This window comes from Lepisma saccharinum, chromosome 11 (assembly GCF_977018435.1).
Source record: "Lepisma saccharinum chromosome 11, izLepSacc3.1, whole genome shotgun sequence".
NCBI classification, from domain to species: domain Eukaryota; kingdom Metazoa; phylum Arthropoda; class Insecta; order Zygentoma; family Lepismatidae; genus Lepisma; species Lepisma saccharinum.
Genome location: NC_139239.1, coordinates 43,782,595 through 43,796,292, shown reverse-complemented (window position 1 = coordinate 43,796,292; position 13,698 = coordinate 43,782,595). Strand labels below are relative to the sequence as shown.

Genomic DNA, 13,698 nt, shown 5'->3' with positions numbered 1-13,698 from the left:
TTCTCGTCATTGCCCACGAAACGTAGGATGTCCCGACTCGTCTCGAAAGCTAGAAGGTTGCCTATATGTAACTTACCGAAAGCAGAGCCTTTCGCCAAAGGACATACCGCGTTAAATATACCGGTTTTCGTCCCTAAACAGAAGTCAAGCAGCGTCGGGCCTGGTAAGTACTTGGATGGGTGACTTCCTGGGAACACCAGGTACTGTTGGCAACCTTTTTCTTTGTTTGGGTTAATAGTGACCTTTTTGTAATTAGAAACCAATCAATCATCCACAGTTTCTGTAGAATCACCTCTTTTATAGCTGTAAGCAAATAATATATGTAAAAAATCATGCTGGCTTGCAGGGTGCTGTCGTATTACATCCGGCCGCCATAATTGCGGTGGATAGCGGTGCCTGGATCTGCCGTGTCTCTCTCCAAAGGTCCGGCGTTTGTAGTTTTCGGCGAGAATACGAGTCTGCGTTATTTTGGGGTGTATATTTTGTGCAAAACCCTTTCAATGCACTAAATTTGAATCTCTATCTTGTATCTTTAATGTTAACACATCTCTCGAAGTTTGTTAGAGCACATTTTCTCACTATGATTACAATGAATTGTATCATTATTTGTAGTACAAAAACGTATGTTTATTCTACAGATTCTTGGCATTGCCCACGAAACGTGAGAAGTCCCGACTCGTCTCGAAAACTAGAAGGTGGACTATATCTATCTTACCGAATGCTGTAGCTTTCGCCAACGGTCATACCGCGCTGAATATACCGGTTCTCGTCCGATCACCGAAGTCAAGCAGCTTCGGGCCTGGTAAGTACTTGGATGGGTGACCGCCTGGGAACACCATGTACTGTTGGCGACCTTTTTCTTAATGCTGATAATGATCTTTTTTGAAACTTGAAATCAATCAATCACCCACAGTTTTTGCAGAATCGCTCCCCGAAGAGCCGGCGATGGTAGTTTTTCTGCGAGGATACGTTCCTGCCATATTATCGTATGTATTGTATGTGCGTTTTTTGTTTAAAAACCCAACCCTTCAAAAAATTTCCTTCTCTGTCTTTTAGCTTTAATGTTAACACATCTCTCGAAGGTTGTAAGAGCACATTTTCCCAATATGATTACAATGAATTGTATCATTATTTGTAGTACAAAAACGTATGTTTATTCTACAAATTCTTGGCATTGCCCACGAAACGTGAGATGTCCCGACTCGCCTCGAAAACTAGACGGTGGCCTATATGTAACTTACCGAAAGCAGTGTCTTTCGCCAACGGACATACCGCGTTAAATATACCGGTTTTCGTCCCAAAACAGAAGTCAAGCAGCTAAGGATCTGGTAAGTACTTGGATTGTTGACAGCCTGGGAGCACCAGATACTGTTAGCAACCTTTTGCTTTTTTAATGGTGATAATGACTTCTTTGTAACTTGAAGTCAATCAATCACAAATATTTTTTGCAGAATCGCTTCCCGAAGAGCCGGCGTTGGTAGTTTTTCTGCGAGGATACGTTCCTGCCATATTATTTGATGTATTTTTGGGCGTTTTTGTTTAAAATCCCAACCCTGCGCAAAATTTCCTTCTCTGTCTTTTAGCTTTAATGTTAACACATCTCTCGAAAGTTGATAAAGCACATTTTCTCACTATGATTACAATGAAATGTATCATTAATAGTAACAATTATGTTTCATCTACACATTCTTGGCAGTCCACACTAAACGAGACATAACCCGTCTCGTCTCGAAAACTAGACGTTGGAGTATTACTATCTTACCGAGAGCAGTACCTTTCGCCAACGGTCATACCGCGCTGAATATACCGGTTCTCGTCCTATCACCGAAGTCAAGCAGCGTCGGGCCTGGTAAGTACTTGGATGGGTGACTGCCTTTGAACACCAGGTACTGTTGGCAACCTTTTTCTTTGTTTTGGTTAATAGTGACCTTTTTGTAATTTGAAACCAATCAATCATCCACAGTTTCTGCAGAATCACCTCTTTCATAGCAGTCAGAAAATAATATATGTAAAAAATGTATATTAGTATATATGAATATCTGGGGAGCCGATGTTTTTTTTTTAATTTCATATCACTCTGGTTTGCAGGGTGCTGTCGTATTACATCTGGCCGACATAACTGCGGTGGATAGCGGTGCCTGGATCCGACGTGTCTCTCTCCGTAGGTCCTGCGTTGGTAGTTTTCGGCGAGAATACGAGTCTGCGTTATTATGGGGTGTATATTTTGTTCAAAACCCTTTCACTGCACTAAATTTGAATCTCTATCTTGTAGCTTTAATATTAACACATCTCTCGATCTTTGTTAGAGCACATTTTCTCAGTATGATTACAATGAATTGTATCATTATTTGTAGCACAAAAACCTATGTTTCTTCTACACATTCTCGGCATTGCCCACGAAACATGAGATGTCCCGACTCGTCTCGAAAACTAGAAGATGGCCTATATGTAACTTACCGAAAGCAGTGTCTTTCGCCAAAGGACATACCGCGTTAAATATACCGGTTTTCGTCCCAAAACAGAAGTCAAGCAGCGACGTATGTGGTAAGTACTTGGATGGGTGACAGCCTGGGAGCACCAGGTACTGTGAGCAACCTTTTGCTTTTTTAATGGTGATAATGACTTTTTTGTAACTTGAAGTCAATCAATCACAAATATTTTTTGAAGAATCGCTTCCCAAACAGCCGCCGTTGGTAGTTTTTCGGCGAGGATACCTTCCTGCCATATTATTTGATGTATTTTTGGGCGTTTCTGTTTAACATCCCAACCCTGCACAAAATTTCCTTCTCTGTCTTTTAGCTTTATTGTTAACACATCTCTCGAAGAGTGTTAAAGCACATTTTCTCACTATGATTACAATCAAATGTATCAATATTTGGTGTAGTAACACTTACGTTTCATCTACAGTTTCTTGGCAGTGCACACAAAACGGGACATAATACGTCTCGTCTCGAAAACTAGACGGTGGAGTATATATATCTTACTGAAAGCAGTACCTTTCGCCAACAGTCATACCGCGCTGAATATATCGGTTCTCGTCCGATCACCGAAGTCAAGCAGCGTCGAGCCTGGTAAGTACTTGGATGGGTGACCGCCTGGGAACGCCAGGTGCTGTTGGCAACCTTTTTTTTGTTTTGGTTGATAATGACCTTTTTGTAATTTGAAACCAATCAATCATCCACAGTTTCTGCAGAATCACCTCTTTTATAGCTGTAAGCAAATAATATATGTAAAAAATGTATATTAGTATATATGAAGTCCTCCTCCGTAGTCGAGCGGGTTAAGGCGTTCACTCGTCTTGAGATCGTTCGCTGTGGGACGGCGTAGGTTCGAATCCGGCTCTGGTCGGAATTTATTCGGCCTACGTATAGGGCCGGTGGCAACCCACCATCGTGAGGAAATTGGGGAGCGCCGAATGAGTGATCGTAATCCGGTCGAGACGACCTACTATAACGGCTGGGGATACGTCGGGCTGACCCCCCGACTATTCCAATACTGGTTGAAGATCTCCACGTTTAGAGGTGACGAGAGAAAGTGTGGGAGGGAGACCGGCAGTCGGTAGGTATGCCCAGGCCCTTCATGGGCTGTTGCGCAAAGGATTATTATTAGTATATATGAATATCTGGGAAGCCGATGTTTTTTTTTTAGTTTCTTATCATGCTGGTTTGAAGGGTGCAGTCGTATTACAGCCGGCCGCCATAATTGCGGTGGATAGCGGTGCCTGGATCCGACGTGTCTCTCTCCGTAGGTCCGGCGTTGGTAGTTTTCGGCGAGTATACGAGTCTGCGTTATTATGGGGTGTATATTTTGTTCAAAACCCTTTCACAGCACTAAATTTGAATCTCTATCTTGTATCTTTAATGTTAACACATCTCTCGAAGTTTGTTAGAGCACATTTTCTCACTATGATTACAATGAATTGTATCATTATTTGTAGTACAAAAACGTATGTTTATTCTACAAATTCTTGGCATTGCCTACGAAACGTGAGATGTCCCGACTCGTCTCGAAAACTAGACGGTGGAGTATATCTATCTTACCGAAAGCAGTGTCTTTCGCCAACGGACATACCGCGTTAAATATACCGGTTTTCGTCCCAAAACAGAAGTCAAGAAGCGACGGATCTGATAAGTACTTGGATGGGTGACCGCCTGGGAGTACCAGGTACTGTTAGCAACCTTTTGCTTTTTTAATGGTGATAATGACTTTTTGTAATTTGAAGTCAATAAATCACAAACATTTTTTGCAGAATCGCTTCCCGAAGAGCCGGCGTTGGTAGTTTTTGTGCGAGGATACGTTCCTGAAATATTATTTGATGTATTTTTGGGCCTTTCTGTTTAAAATCCCAACCCTGCACAAAATTTCCTTCTCTGTCTTTTAGCTTTAATGTTAACACATCTCTCGAAAGTTGATAAAGCACATTTTCTCACTATGATTACAATGAAATGTATCATTAATAGTAACAATTATGTTTCATCTACACATTCTTGGCAGTCTACACTAAACGAGACATAACCCGTCTCGTCTCGAAAACTAGACGTTGGAGTATATCTATCTTACCGAGAGCAGTACCTTTCGCCAACGGTCATACCGCGCTGAATATACCGGTTCTCGTCCGATCACCGAAGTCAAGCAGCGTCGGTCCTGGTAAGTACTTGGATGGGTGACTGCCCGGGAACACCAGGTACTGTTGGCAACCTTATTCTTTGTTTTGGTTAATAGTGACCTTTTTGTAATTTGAAACCAATCAATCATCCACATTTTCTGCAGAATCACCTCTTTCATAGCAGTCAGAAAATAATATATGTAAAAAAATGTATGTTAGTATATATGAATATCTGGGAAGCCGATGTTTTTTTTTAATTTCTTATCATTCTGGGTTGCAGGGTGCTGTCGTATTACATCTGGCCGCCATAATTGCGGTGGATAGCGGTTGCCTGGATCCGACGTGTCTCTCTCCGTAGGTCCTACGTTGGTAGTTTTCGGCGAGAATACGAGTCTGCGTTATTATGGGGTGTATATTTTGTTCAAAACCCTTTCACTGCACTAAATTTGAATCTCTATCTTGCAGCTTTAATGTTAACACATCTCTCGAAGTTTGTTAGAGCACATTTTCTCACTATGATTTCAATGAATTGTATCATTATTTGTAGTACAAAAACTTATGTTTCTTCTACACATTCTCGTCATTGCCCACGAAACGTAGGATGTCCCGACTCGTCTCGAAAGCTAGAAGGTTGCCTATATGTAACTTACCGAAAGCAGAGCCTTTCGCCAAAGGACATACCGCGTTAAATATACCGGTTTTCGTCCCTAAACAGAAGTCAAGCAGCGTCGGGCCTGGTAAGTACTTGGATGGGTGACTTCCTGGGAACACCAGGTACTGTTGGCAACCTTTTTCTTTGTTTGGGTTAATAGTGACCTTTTTGTAATTAGAAACCAATCAATCATCCACAGTTTCTGTAGAATCACCTCTTTTATAGCTGTAAGCAAATAATATATGTAAAAAATCATGCTGGCTTGCAGGGTGCTGTCGTATTACATCCGGCCGCCATAATTGCGGTGGATAGCGGTGCCTGGATCTGCCGTGTCTCTCTCCAAAGGTCCGGCGTTTGTAGTTTTCGGCGAGAATACGAGTCTGCGTTATTTTGGGGTGTATATTTTGTGCAAAACCCTTTCAATGCACTAAATTTGAATCTCTATCTTGTATCTTTAATGTTAACACATCTCTCGAAGTTTGTTAGAGCACATTTTCTCACTATGATTACAATGAATTGTATCATTATTTGTAGTACAAAAACGTATGTTTATTCTACAGATTCTTGGCATTGCCCACGAAACGTGAGAAGTCCCGACTCGTCTCGAAAACTAGAAGGTGGACTATATCTATCTTACCGAATGCTGTAGCTTTCGCCAACGGTCATACCGCGCTGAATATACCGGTTCTCGTCCGATCACCGAAGTCAAGCAGCTTCGGGCCTGGTAAGTACTTGGATGGGTGACCGCCTGGGAACACCATGTACTGTTGGCGACCTTTTTCTTAATGCTGATAATGATCTTTTTTGAAACTTGAAATCAAACAATCACCCACAGTTTTTGCAGAATCGCTCCCCGAAGAGCCGGCGATGGTAGTTTTTCTGCGAGGATACGTTCCTGCCATATTATCGTATGTATTGTATGTGCGTTTTTTGTTTAAAAACCCAACCCTTCAAAAAATTTCCTTCTCTGTCTTTTAGCTTTAATGTTAACACATCTCTCGAAGGTTGTTAGAGCACATTTTCCCAATATGATTACAATGAATTGTATCATTATTTGTAGTACAAAAACGTATGTTTATTCTACTAATTCTTGGCATTGCCCACGAAACGTGAGATGTCCCGACTCGCCTCGAAAACTAGACGGTGGCCTATATGTAACTTACCGAAAGCAGTGTCTTTCGCCAACGGACATACCGCGTTAAATATACCGGTTTTCGTCCCAAAACAGAAGTCAAGCAGCTAAGGATCTGGTAAGTACTTGGATTGTTGACAGCCTGGGAGCACCAGGTACTGTTAGCAACCTTTTGCTTTTTTAATGGTGATAATGACTTCTTTGTAACTTGAAGTCAATCAATCACAAATATTTTTTGCAGAATCGCTTCCCGAAGAGCCGGCGTTGGTAGTTTTTCTGCGAGGATACGTTCCTGCCATATTATTTGATGTATTTTTGGGCGTTTTTGTTTAAAATCCCAACCCTGCGCAAAATTTCCTTCTCTGTCTTTTAGCTTTAATGTTAACACATCTCTCGAAAGTTGATAAAGCACATTTTCTCACTATGATTACAATGAAATGTATCATTAATAGTAACAATTATGTTTCATCTACACATTCTTGGCAGTCCACACTAAACGAGACATAACCCGTCTCGTCTCGAAAACTAGACGTTGGAGTATTACTATCTTACCGAGAGCAGTACCTTTCGCCAACGGTCATACCGCGCTGAATATACCGGTTCTCGTCCTATCACCGAAGTCAAGCAGCGTCGGGCCTGGTAAGTACTTGGATGGGTGACTGCCTTTGAACACCAGGTACTGTTGGCAACCTTTTTCTTTGTTTTGGTTAATAGTGACCTTTTTGTAATTTGAAACCAATCAATCATCCACAGTTTCTGCAGAATCACCTCTTTCATAGCAGTCAGAAAATAATATATGTAAAAAATGTATATTAGTATATATGAATATCTGGGAAGCCGATGTTTTTTTTTTAATTTCATATCACTCTGGTTTGCAGGGTGCTGTCGTATTACATCTGGCCGACATAATTGCGGTGGATAGCGGTGCCTGGATCCGACGTGTCTCTCTCCGTAGGTCCGGCGTTGGTAGTTTTCGGCGAGAATACGAGTCTGCGTTATTATGGGGTGTATATTTTGTTCAAAACCCTTTCACTGCACTAAATTTGAATCTCTATCTTGTAGCTTTAATATTAACACATCTCTCGATCTTGGTTAGAGCACATTTTCTCAGTATGATTACAATGAATTGTATCATTATTTGTAGCACAAAAACCTATGTTTCTTCTACACATTCTCGGCATTGCCCACGAAACATGAGATGTCCCGACTCGTCTCGAAAACTTGAAGTTAATCAATCACATATATTTTTTGCAGAATCGCTTCCCAAACAGCCGGCGTTGGTAGTTTTTCGGCGAGGATACGTTCCTGCCATATTATTTGATATATTTTTGGGCGTTTCTGTTTAGCATCCCAAACCTGCACAAAATTTCCTTCTCTGTCTTTTAGCTTTAATGTTAACACATCTCTCGAAGAGTGTTAAAGCACATTTTCTCACTATGATTACAATCAAATGTACCAATATTTGGTGTAGTAACACTTACGTTTCATCTACAGTTTCTTGGCAGTGCACACAAAACGGGACATAATACGTCTCGTCTCGAAAACTAGACGGTGGAGTATATCTATCTTACCGAAAGCAGTACCCCTCGCCAACGGTCATACCCCGCTGAATATACCGGTTCTCGTCCGATCACCGAAGTCAAGCAGCGTCGGGCCTGGTAAGTACTTGGATGGGTGACTGCCTTTGAACACCAGGTACTGTTGACAACCTTTTTTTTGTTTTGGTTAATAGTGACCTTTTTGTAATTTGAAACCAATCAATCATCCACAGTTTCTGCAGAATCACCTCTTTTATAGCTGTAAGCAAATAATATATGTAAAAAATGTATATTAGTATATATGAATATCTGGGAAGCCGATGTTTTTTTTTTAGTTTCTTATCATGCTGGTTTGAAGGGTGCAGTCGTATTACAGCCGGCCGCCATAATTGCGGTGGATAGCGGTGCCTGGATCCGCCGTGTCTCTCTCCGTAGGTCCGGCGTTGGTAGTTTTCGGCGAGAATATGAGTCTGCGTTATTATTATGTGTATATTTTGTTCAAAACCCTTTCACTGCACTAAATTTTAATCTCTATCTTGTAGCTTTAATGTTAACACATCTCTCGAAGTTTGTTAGAGCACATTTTCTCACTATGATTACAATGAATTGTATCATTATTTTAGTACAAAAACGTATGTTTCTTCAACAAATTCTTGGTATTGCCCACGAAACGTAGGATGTATCGACTCGTCTCGAAAGCTAGAAGGTGGCCTATATGTAACTTACCGAAAGCAGTGCATTTCGCCAGCGGACATACCGCGTTAAATATACCGATTTTCGTCCCAAAAAAGAAACCAAGCAGCGACGGATCTGGAAAGTACTTGGATGGGTGACAGCCAGGGAGCACCAGGTACTGTTAGCAACCTTTTTGCTTTTGTAATGGTGATAATGACCTTTTTTGTAACTTGAAGTACATAAATCACAAACATTTCTTGCAGAATCGCTTCCCGAAGAGCCGGCGTTGGTAGTTTTTGTGCGAGGATACGTTCCTGAAATATTATTTGATGTATTTTTGGGCGTTTCTGTTTAAAATCCCAACCCTGCTTAAAATTTCCTTCTCTGTCTTTTAGCTTTTATGTTAACACATCTCTCGAAGGTTGTTAAAGCACATTTTCTCACTATGATTAAAATGAAATGTATCATTAATAGTAACAATTATGTTTCATCTACACATTTTTGGAAGTGCACACAAAACGGGACATAATACGTCTCGTCTCGAAAACTAGACGGTGGAGTATATCTATCTTACCGAAAGCAGTACCTTTCGCCAACGGTCATACCGCGCTGAATATACCGGTTCTCATCCGATTACCGAAGTCAAGCAGCGTCGGGCCTGGTAAGTACTTGGATGGTTGACTGCCTGGGAACACCAGGTACTGGTATCTGGGAAGCCGATGTTTTTTTTTAGTTTCTTATCAAGCTGGTTTGAAGGGTGCAGTCGTATTACAGCCGGCCGCCATAATTGCGGTGGATAGCGGTGCCTGGATCCGCCGTGTCTCTCTCCGTAGGTCCGGCGTTGGTAGTTTTCGGCGAGAATACGAGTCTGCGTTATTATGGGGTGTATATTTTGTTCAAAACCCTTTCACTGCACTAAATTTGAATCCCTATCTTGTAGCTTTAATGTTAACACATCTCTCGAAGTTTGTTAGAGCACATTTTCTCACTATGATTACAATGAATTGTATCATTATTTTAGTACAAAAACGTATGTTTCTTCAACACATTCTTGGCATTGCCCACGAAACGTAGAATGTCCCGACTCGTCTCGAAAGCTAGAAGGTTGCCTATATGTAACTTACCGAAAGCAGTGCATTTCGCCAACGGACATACCGCTTTAAATATACCGGTTTTCGTCAAAAAACAGAAGTCAAGCAGCGATGGATCTGGTAAGTACTTGGATGGTTGACAGCCTGAGAGCACCATTTACTGTTAGCAACATTTTTGCTTTTTCAATGGTGATAATGACTTTTTTGTAACTTGAAGTCAATGAATCACAAACATTTTTTGCAGAATCGCTTCCCGAAGAGACGGCGTTGGTAGTTTTTCTGCGAGGATACGTTCCTGCCATATTATTTGATGTATTTTTGGGCGTTTCTGTTTAAAATCCCAACCCTGCGCAAAATTTCCTTCTCTGTCTTTTAGCTTTAATGTTAACACATCTCTAGAAAGTTGATAAAGCACATTTTCTCACTATGATTACAATGAAATGTATCATTAATAGTAACAATTATGTTTCATCTACACATTCTTGGCAGTCCACACAAAACGGGACATAATACGTCTCGTCTCGAAAACTAGACGGTGGAGTATATCTATCTTACCGAAAGCAGTACCTTTCGCCAACGGTCATACCGCGCTGAATATACCGGTTCTCATCCGATCACCGAAGTCAAGCAGCGTCGGGCCTGGTAAGTACTTGGATGGTTGACTGCCTGGGAACACCAGGTACTGTTGGCAACCTTTTTTTTGTTTTGGTTGATAATGAACTTTTTGTAATTTGAAACCAATCAATCATCCACAGCTTCTGCAGAATCACCTCTCTTATAGCTATAAGCAAATAATATATGTAAAAAATGTATATTAGTATATATGAATATCTGGGAAGCCGATGTTTTTTTTTAGTTTCTTATCATGCTGGTTTGAAGGGTGCAGTCGTATTACAGCCGGCCGCCATAATTGCGGTGGATAGCGGTGCCTGGATCCGCCGTGTCTCTCTCCGTAGGTCCGGCGTTGGTAGTTTTCAGCGAGAATACGAGTCTGCGTTATTATGGGGTGTATATTTTGTTCAAAACCCTTTCACTGCACTAATTTTGAATCCCTATTGTGTAGCTTTAATGTTAACACATCTCTCGAAATTTGTTAGAGCACATTTTCTCACTATGATTACAATGAATTGTATCATTATTTTAGTACAAAAACGTATGTTCCTTCAACACATTCTTGGCATTGCCCACGAAACGTAGGATGTCCCGACTCGTCTCGAAAGCTAGAAGGTGGCCTATATGTAACTTACCGAAAGCAGTGCATTTCCCCAGCGGACATACCGCGTTAAATATACCGGTTTTCGTCCCAAAAAAGAAACCAAGCAGCGACGGATCTGGAAAGTACTAGGATGTGTGACAGCCAGGGAGCACCAAGTACTGTTAGCAACCTTTTTGCTTTTGTAATGGTGATAATGACCTTTTTTGTAACTTGAAGTCAATAAATCACAAACATTTCTTGCAGAATCGCTTCCCGAAGAGCCGGCGTTGGTAGTTTTTGTGCGAGGATACGTTCCTGAAATATTATTTGATGTATTTTTGGGCGTTTTTGTTTAAAATCTAAACCCTGCAGAAAATTTTCTTCTCTGTCTTTTAGCTTTTATGTTAACACATTTCTCGAAGGTTGTTAGAGCACATTTTCTCACTATGATTACAATGAAATGTATCATTATTTTGTGTAGTAACAATTATGTTTCACCTACACATTCTTGGCAGTGCACACAAAATGAGACATAACCCGTCTCGTCTCGAAAACTAGACGGTGGAGTATATCTATGTTACCGAATGCAGTACCTTTCGCCAACGGTCATACCGCGCTGAATATACCGGCTCTCGTCCGATCACCGAAGTCAAGCAGCGTCGGGACTAGTAAGTACTTGGATGGGTGACCGGCTGGGAACAACAGGTACTGTTGGCAACCTTTTCTTTAATGCTGATAATGACCTTTTTTGAAACATGAATTCAATCAATCACCCACAGTTTTTGAGGAATCGCTCCCCGAAGAGCCGACGTTGGTAATGTTTCTGCGAGGATACCTTCCTGCCATATTATGTGATGTATTTTATGTGCGTTTTTTGTTTAAAAACCAAACACTTCACAAAATTTCCTTCTCTGTCTTTTAGCTTTAATGTTAACACATCTCTCGAAGGTTGTTAAAGCACATTTTCTCACTATGATTACAATGAAATGTATCATTAATAGTAACAATTATGTTTCATCTACACATTCTTGGCAGTCCACACTAAACGAGACATAACCCGTCTCGTCTCGAAAACTAGACGTTGGAGTATATCTATCTTACCGAGAGCAGTACCTTTCGCCAACGGTCATACCGCGCTGAATATACCGGTTCTCGTCCGATCACCGAAGTCAAGCAGCGTCGGGCCTGGTAAGTACTTGGATGGGTGACTGCCTGGGAACACCAGGTACTGTTGGCAACCTTTTTCTTTGTTTTGGTTAATAGTGAACTTTTTGTAATTTGAAACAAATCAATCATCCACAGTTTCTGCAGAATCACCTCCTTCATAGCAGTCAGAAAATAATATATGTAAAAAATGTATATTAGTATATTTGAATATCTGGGAAGCAGATGTTTTTTTTAATTTCTTATCATTCTGGGTTGCAGGGTGCTGTCGTATTACATCTGGCCGCCATAATTGCGGTGGATAGGGGTGCCTGTATCCGCCTTGTCTCTCTCCGTTGGTCCTGCGTTGGTAGTTTTCGGCGAGAATACAAGTCTGCGTTATTATGGGGTGTATATTTTGTTCAAAACCCTTTCACGGCACTAAATTTGAATCTCTATCTTGTAGCTTTAATGTTAACACATCTCTCGAAGTTTGTTAGAGCACATTTTCTCACTATGATTGCAATGAATTGTATCATTATTTGTAGTACAAAAACGTATGTTTCTTCTACACATTCTTGGCATTGCCCACGAAACGTGAGATGTCCCGACTCGTCTCGAAAACTAGAAGGTGGCCTATATGTAACTTACCGAAAGCAGTGTCTTTCGCCAACGGACATACCGCGTTAAATATACCGGTTTTCGTCCCAAAACAGAAGTCAAGCAGCGACGTATGTGGTAAGTACTTGGATGGGTGACAGCCTGGGAGCACCAGGTACTGTGAGCAACCTTTTGCTTTTTTAATGGTGATAATGACTTTTTTGTAACTTGAAGTCAATCAATCACAAATATTTTTTGAAGAATCGCTTCCCCAACAGCCGCCGTTGGTAGTTTTCCGGCGAGGATACCTTCCTGCCATATTATTTGATGTATTTTTGGGCGTTTCTGTTTAACATCCCAACCCTGCACAAAATTTCCTTCTCTGTCTTTTAGCTTTAATGTTAACACATCTCTCGAAGAGTGTTAAAGCACATTTTCTCACTATGATTACAATCAAATGTATCAATATTTGGTGTAGTAACACTTACGTTTCATCTACAGTTTCTTGGCAGTGCACACAAAACGGGACATAATACGTCTCGTCTCGAAAACTAGACGGTGGAGTATATATATCTTACTGAAAGCAGTACCTTTCGCCAACGGTCATACCGCGCTGAATATATCGGTTCTCGTCCGATCACCGAAGTCAAGCAGCGTCGAGCCTGGTAAGTACTTGGATGGGTGACCGCCTGGGAACGCCAGGTGCTGTTGGCAACCTTTTTTTTGTTTTGGTTGATAATGACCTTTTTGTAATTTGAAACCAATCAATCATCCACAGTTTCTGCAGAATCACCTCTTTTATAGCTGTAAGCAAATAATATATGTAAAAAATGTATATTAGTATATATGAAGTCCTCCTCCGTAGTCGAGCGGGTTAAGGCGTTCACTCGTATTGAGATCGTTCGCTGTGGGACGGCGTAGGTTCGAATCCGGCTCTGGTCGGAATTTATTCGGCCTACGTATAGGGCCGGTGGCAACCCACCATCGTGAGGAAATTGGGGAGCTCCGAATGAGTGATCGTAATCCGGTCGAGACGACCTACTATAACGGCTAGGGATACGTCGGG

General features: G+C 41.2%; 8 non-coding genes and 7 pseudogenes across 8 annotated transcripts; all 15 read left to right on the top strand.

Moving 5' to 3' along the window:
- Positions 1 to 93: 93 nt before the first annotated feature.
- On the top strand, positions 94 to 212 carry LOC145995811 (5S ribosomal RNA; annotated as a pseudogene).
- A 520-nt stretch (positions 213 to 732) lies between these two features.
- LOC145995597 (5S ribosomal RNA) lies at positions 733 to 851 on the top strand. The gene has a single exon (XR_014442643.1). It is a non-coding gene; the product is annotated as a 5S ribosomal RNA (ribosomal RNA).
- A 928-nt stretch (positions 852 to 1,779) lies between these two features.
- LOC145995697 (5S ribosomal RNA) lies at positions 1,780 to 1,898 on the top strand (annotated as a pseudogene).
- Positions 1,899 to 3,001: 1,103 nt separating this feature from the next.
- Positions 3,002 to 3,120, top strand: LOC145995608 (5S ribosomal RNA). The gene has a single exon (XR_014442654.1). It is a non-coding gene; the product is annotated as a 5S ribosomal RNA (ribosomal RNA).
- A 937-nt stretch (positions 3,121 to 4,057) lies between these two features.
- Positions 4,058 to 4,176, top strand: LOC145995825 (5S ribosomal RNA; annotated as a pseudogene).
- A 401-nt stretch (positions 4,177 to 4,577) lies between these two features.
- LOC145995532 (5S ribosomal RNA) lies at positions 4,578 to 4,696 on the top strand. The gene has a single exon (XR_014442580.1). It is a non-coding gene; the product is annotated as a 5S ribosomal RNA (ribosomal RNA).
- A 577-nt stretch (positions 4,697 to 5,273) lies between these two features.
- LOC145995810 (5S ribosomal RNA) lies at positions 5,274 to 5,392 on the top strand (annotated as a pseudogene).
- Positions 5,393 to 5,912: 520 nt separating this feature from the next.
- Positions 5,913 to 6,031, top strand: LOC145995595 (5S ribosomal RNA). The gene has a single exon (XR_014442641.1). It is a non-coding gene; the product is annotated as a 5S ribosomal RNA (ribosomal RNA).
- A 928-nt stretch (positions 6,032 to 6,959) lies between these two features.
- Positions 6,960 to 7,078, top strand: LOC145995696 (5S ribosomal RNA; annotated as a pseudogene).
- A 900-nt stretch (positions 7,079 to 7,978) lies between these two features.
- Positions 7,979 to 8,097, top strand: LOC145995653 (5S ribosomal RNA). Its single transcript, XR_014442697.1, has one exon. It is a non-coding gene; the product is annotated as a 5S ribosomal RNA (ribosomal RNA).
- A 1,097-nt stretch (positions 8,098 to 9,194) lies between these two features.
- On the top strand, positions 9,195 to 9,313 carry LOC145995741 (5S ribosomal RNA; annotated as a pseudogene).
- Positions 9,314 to 10,266: 953 nt separating this feature from the next.
- LOC145995415 (5S ribosomal RNA) lies at positions 10,267 to 10,385 on the top strand. Its single transcript, XR_014442469.1, has one exon. It is a non-coding gene; the product is annotated as a 5S ribosomal RNA (ribosomal RNA).
- Positions 10,386 to 11,487: 1,102 nt separating this feature from the next.
- On the top strand, positions 11,488 to 11,606 carry LOC145995742 (5S ribosomal RNA; annotated as a pseudogene).
- Positions 11,607 to 12,007: 401 nt separating this feature from the next.
- Positions 12,008 to 12,126, top strand: LOC145995761 (5S ribosomal RNA). The gene has a single exon (XR_014442722.1). It is a non-coding gene; the product is annotated as a 5S ribosomal RNA (ribosomal RNA).
- Positions 12,127 to 13,227: 1,101 nt separating this feature from the next.
- On the top strand, positions 13,228 to 13,346 carry LOC145995582 (5S ribosomal RNA). The gene has a single exon (XR_014442628.1). It is a non-coding gene; the product is annotated as a 5S ribosomal RNA (ribosomal RNA).
- Positions 13,347 to 13,698: the final 352 nt, after the last annotated feature.